The sequence below is a fragment of the Ornithodoros turicata genome, unplaced genomic scaffold, assembly GCF_037126465.1.
Source record: "Ornithodoros turicata isolate Travis unplaced genomic scaffold, ASM3712646v1 Chromosome31, whole genome shotgun sequence".
Lineage (NCBI taxonomy): Eukaryota > Metazoa > Arthropoda > Arachnida > Ixodida > Argasidae > Ornithodoros > Ornithodoros turicata.
In genome coordinates, this window is record NW_026999355.1 from 1,234,383 (window position 1) to 1,240,382 (window position 6,000).

General features: G+C 49.8%; 1 pseudogene; it reads right to left on the reverse strand.

Moving 5' to 3' along the window:
* Positions 1-398: 398 nt before the first annotated feature.
* On the reverse strand, positions 399-524 carry LOC135373781 (U1 spliceosomal RNA; annotated as a pseudogene).
* Positions 525-6,000: the final 5,476 nt, after the last annotated feature.

Below are 6,000 nucleotides of genomic sequence, written 5' to 3' on the forward strand. Positions count from 1 at the left end.
TGATAATCTGCACAGCGATTCCTGCACAATGTTTTCCCTTTCCCGTGCTCCTAGGAGGGAAGTGCCGCGAATGGCTACTGGAGATCACGTGGTTTCGCAGCCGTCCGTTTTGTATTGCCAACTTTCCTGGACTATTGCGCCAACGGCACATTCTGGGGTTTGGCAAAAAATACCGCTCGTTTGGAAACGTTGCATTCCTTTGGGTTTGCGCACGGCTCACAGAAAGGAACGTTGACCAGATGGGCGTATCATGCGGTGACGCAACAGGGCGCAACGGCGAAGGGTCGTCTGCTCTCAGGATACTTACGTTGTTGCTGGAGCAATTAGACAACTGAAGACCTTCCAGCCCCATGCAACTAATCCATATTCTTCTTTTTAAGTTCGACAGAAACGGGGGCGAGCGCGTCCCAGCTACCCCGATTTGGGGAAGTGGCGGGTTTCAACCAAAACGCAGTGCAATGTCTTGGCCTCCACCCGGGGAGCCTGCCACATGGATCACAGGCTTCCCGACACCAGGTAAGTATGCCGGTGCTTCCATCGCGAGCTGCCCCTAAAAGATCACAGTATGCAAAGTGAAAGGTGTTTGGTGTAGCAACGGGGAGAAATCCACGTAGTTTCAATTCCGCTCCCTTGATAATTCCTACGAGCTAGGATGACACTTGTTGTAGTTAATCTGTTTCTTATTTAAATTTGCGAGTTTTCAGTAGCGTAACGCTCCAACGGACATTATAACAGCCTCGATGCTAGACGTAAGCGCATCAAGAAATATTAGAGCTGTCTCGAGGCTAATTCCAGCGAATTTCGACCAAGCAAGGAACCTGACCATCTCAAATTTAAAAATATACGTATATATTCCTCAGGGGACGGAAAATGATGAAAAATGCGCCTATCGACTTTTTTTTTCTTGTGTTTGTACAAATAGTCTGCACAGTAGACCCGCTTGCTGCTCTAGGCAGAACTCATGTCTCATGCGGAAACGTCAGAACTACAATGCGAGTCTGAAACAGCCGCGGCAAAACTTGGGTGGTGACAATTTAGGCGCCGTCATTCACATGGGTCAACTGCTTGATCCAGTCTTGACCAATTTTGGTGACGAGCGATATCTGTCAATATTGCCACGAATCATCTTCGAGGAACTTCCAGGGCAAACACGAAACGGTACATCTCATCCCGGCGCATGCTGAAGAAGAAGCAAGAAGCTTCCAGACACATCGCCTGCTCTCTGGCAAACGCACGTGCTGTTTCTAGACTTTTCGGCGCGACGCTTAAATGCTTGTGCGCTCCAGGCTGGAGCATTCATTCTTTGGACTCAGTTGTGTTCAGAGAGCTATCACTCTTGTGTTTTGCTACCAAGTAGCCTAATAAACCGTTCGCTGTTTATTCGACGACTCGCCGACCCATTTCGCTTCGTGGCATTTCTGGTGGAGATGCAGGGTAATCCCTGCTCAACGGCCTGGAAGAACAGAAACGACTTAGTCGAAGACAGCGTGGTGTACCTTCGGAATTCAGGCCATTGGAACCCCCAACCTGCAAGAAGATGAATACGACAGCCACCATCGGCAGCGCGGCACGGCGACAGCTTTGCGCATTCGCGACCCGCCCAACCTGCACCACTCAGCTACCAGCCACACGCACAAGGAACTCGCAAGACAGACGTACGGCGAACGTCAGACTTGAGGCCGCTCTGCTACCACTGTGAAGAAGCCACCCGGGTCTACCGCCGTTTCCCGTACCGACGACTGGGTCTACCCGGAGTTTCACATGACGCCTCTCGCCTTCGGCGCGTAGTCACCCCGCAGCAACTGAAGACTCTCTACGGCAGCAGCATGCTTCTGCTGACTCACGACGCGACCAGTCTCCGAACTCGACGAACAGCAATACAGACCGACGCGACGCTCAAAACCTTACCAGTGACCAGCAAATACTAAATCACGACCACGAGACAACTGCATTAATCGATAACGGCGCCGACGACAATGTTAAAGACGACGACGTTGGCTACGAGGCTTCGCAGGGTGCAAACGAAATGCGATGAGCCGACACAGGTTCTGGCATCGGGACGATGCCACGTCTACGGAGGAGGCAACGCCACGAATCATCTTCGAGGAACTTCCAGGGCAAGCACGAAACGGTACATCTCATCCCGGCGCATGCTGAAGAAGAAGCAAGAAGCTTCCAGACACATCGCCTGCTCTCTTGCAAACGCACGTGCCGTTTCTAGACTCTTCGGCGTGACGCAGGCTGGAGCATTCATTCTTTGGACTCAGTTGTGTTCAGAGAGCTATCACTCTTGTGTTTTGCTACCAAGTTGTCTAATAAACCGTTCGCTGTTTATTCGACGACTTGCCGACCCATTTCGCTTCGTGACAATATCCTCTGTCAAGGCCAGCTTTAACTTCGTGCCTTTGAAAACAAAAGCAGCGGCTCTTGGAAGCCGCCAATGAGGTATCATTACTAGTTGGTCAAAAAGGTTGGCCCGTGAGAAAGCTTTAGACATAAGGTTTCCCACGGTCTTGAGGAAACACGAACTCTGATGATATGTATCCATGGTGTCAGCGATTCGGATATGAGCCATAACCGTGTTTTTAACTTCATTTCAATGAATCGCGTCCGCCCTTGGCGACTAACGCCGACCAGCTGCGGGAGAGTACCGCCTACGAGCAGCGCGCAGCGCACGTGCAAACTGCCACTTTAAAAAATCGTAGCGTCACCGACAATCAAATACGAATCTCATTTTTTTTCTGTGTGTTAGGAAATGGTTTCTGCGCAACATATAAAAAAATCGCGGCTACTTTTTGACGGCCATTTTTTGTTAGCGCCCGCCGAAATACAGCTAAATCGCGATACCGCCTGTGGGATTATTACAATCTGCTTCTAGCAGATTAAGTCTAGAACAATGAAAATGTACAAACAGATAGGGCATGCAATGGCGAAACGAACGGTGTATGTTTCATTATTCATGGATAAACAGCGTCTGTACAGGAAGGCTCCGAAAAACGGCGTTTTTCGCATTTTCTTGCGATTTTGACATTTTGTACGAAAAAAATTTCAGTTACAGATGGGTAAGAAGAAGAAAGTGTGTTGTCCATGTAGTAGTGAGAAGGTGAAAAAAAATGTGGCTCTTAGAGCCGCATAGTTCTCACTTGAAAGGCCCTCAAAGTTGCTCGAAACGACTGGGTCACATTTCGACCAGTTTCTTTCTCCCCCACTCCCTCGAAAATGGCTAAAGGTTGGTGCATAAATATAGGCGCATTTTTCATCCTTTCCCGTCCCCTGAAGAATACATTTTTTGAGAAAAAATTGGAGATGGTCAGGTCCCTCGCTTGGTCGAAATTCGCTGGAATTAGCCTCGATTGGGCTGCAGGACCGGCAAAAGGGGGTGGGCAGCCGGGAATGACGGCTCGGGGCCTGAGCCCCTTCAGCACGACGGTTGCTAGCACTAGGAGACATATCAGAAGCGGGCCCGGGTAGGACTCATCCCCGGGACCCGTAATTTCTTTCACCAGCCCATGCTGGACAGTATTACTGCTGACTGACCACTACTACTCTGGGCAGTACTATAGTACAGGCGGTGCAAGCTCCCGCATTCGATTCAACGGAAGTGCAACCCTTTGTACTGCTCTCGGCCATTCGATTGGAAAAAGTGTCATGGGAGTGCAGCACGCGTTGGACTGTAGATGGTTGCTTCACCCCCCCCCCCCCCCCAAACACATGTTCACAGAAAATGCTGGGCTGTACTTTACGATGGGGCTGTACTCTGTGAACCAGTGCAGGCGGTGCAAGCTCCCGCATTCGATTCGACGGAAGTGCGAACCTTTGCTCTACACTCGATCATTTCATTGGGAAAAGTGCCGTGGGAGTTCAGCACGAGTTCACAAATAATGGTGGGCGAACTATAGTGCAGGCGGTGCAAGCTCCCGCATTCGATTCAACGGACAAGCGTTAGCTTGACGGTTGTATGTGTACAGTACTCGTGAAGCTAGTTTTGACTAAGTTTCGGAATCGCCCCGGCTGTACGAGACCGTCCCTGTAAAAACCTTTGCACGCAAGAGCTCGTAGCGCCTTCGAGTACGAGGGGACCAGAGGCAGATATAGCAGTAGAACAACATTCCCAGTGTGCGCAGCAGCAGCGTCAGCCGGGGTAAACCATAACAGAAGCAGACGACGAAGCAGTCTCTCTCAAAGTTCCCATGCCGCATTGCTTGTTGGCGCGCACCTCTTTGTAATATCGTCTATTGAATGGTCGAGTGTAGTGCAAAGAATTGTACTTCCACTGAGTCGAATGCTGAATAAATATCGGTTATTTGAGTATATTTACACGTAAGGCGTGTCAGCCTAGTGTGGCGACAGGCTGCACGTGCTGCAGGGTAGGACTGCGAATAATTTCGACCACCTGGGATTCTTCTCACGCGCTGTGGAGATCTCCGACACACGGTGCTGGAAGCAATGTTTACCTCCCTACATTGCTACACGGCCGGGATCTTGAGCTCAGCGAGCCAAAGGGACTTGCACCAGTGGTGGTGGTGATGCTAGTGAAAGAGCTCGGCCGTTGAAGGGCAACGTCACGACTAACCCTCTGGGGGGGGGGGGGGGAGGAATGTGCGTCACGTGCCGACTTCTGAGGGAACCGTCTGATAACGTCTGAGGACACCGAGGCAAAATCCCAGACGGCACCGGGATTCGAACCCGGGTACCTCCGGGCCTCGACTTGACATGGCCAGCATGCTGACCACTCAGCTTCGCGAGCTGTGGTGCTGGTGAAAGGGCTCGCCGTTGTCGGCCTCACAGAGGTGGGCAACGTCACGACTGGCGCCCTAGGGGAATGTGCGTCCTAGGCCGACTTCTAAGGGAACTGTGCCGACATATGTCTGAAAGTGTCTGAGGAAAACCCAGGAAAAACCCCAGAGAGCCCATCCGGCACCGGGATTCGAGCCCGGGTACCTCCCAGTCTCGACGTGACATGGCCTGACAGACTTGTGCGTAACGCGTTACTAGTAATTGCGTTACTTGTAATCAATTACCTTTTTGAGTAATTTTTCGAGTAATCAGTTACTTTACTGTCAAAGTAATTTTTCGAGTAATCAATTACTTTTCTGAGTAATCGATTACTCAGTAATTGATTACTTTTCCGGCAGAGATTAGCTTATCTTTGAGATGTTCTGCCCCAAGTCAAGCCCCTGGTGCCATCAGCCTTTGTTGGGCCGTTCTACTATAGCAAGCGGAGCTCATTGTAATAACGCTCTGGAATTTCAGAGTCTCTCTCCCTAATCTCTTCCTACACCAGTGTGATGGTACCTGAAGCTTTGGAGGTTTAATGAGTCATGGGGAAGTACCACGCAATGTTCTTCCACAATCGGGTCAACGTCTTCCCGGGCGTACAGATCTTTTTGTCCTACGTGTTTTTGTTTGTCTTGTTATTTCAGCTGTTCCGCTGTTGAACCTTCTTTTTTTTTTCTGAGGCACAGGAAGACGGTTATAATTTGCGTGAATGCAGAGTAACGACCGAAGTAACGCGTTACTTTTCTACTCGTTACTCAATTACATTTGAAGTCGAGTAATTGGTAATGGTAATCAATTACTTTTTCCACAGAAGTAACGGTAACGGTAATCAATTACTTTTTTCGAGTAACGGGCACACGTCTGCATGGCCAGCACGATAACCACTGAGCCACGGGAGCTGGTGGGACTTGCACCGTTTGGACTAGTGACTCTAGTTTGGACAAGTTCACAGAGTACAGCCCAATCGAAGACAGCTAATATTTCTTGACGGGCTCTCGTCTACCATTGAGGATGCCGTAATTGCCGTTACAGCATTACGCTCCTGAAAATTCGCAAATTTAAATAAAAAACATATCAACTACAACAAGTGCCATCGTTGCACGTAGAATTATTAAGAATGCGCATTTCAAAAATGTGGTTCTTCCCCCTGTAGCTGTACCATACACCTTTCGATTTGCATACAGTTGTCTCTTGGGGGCAGCTCGCGATACAAGCGCCTGC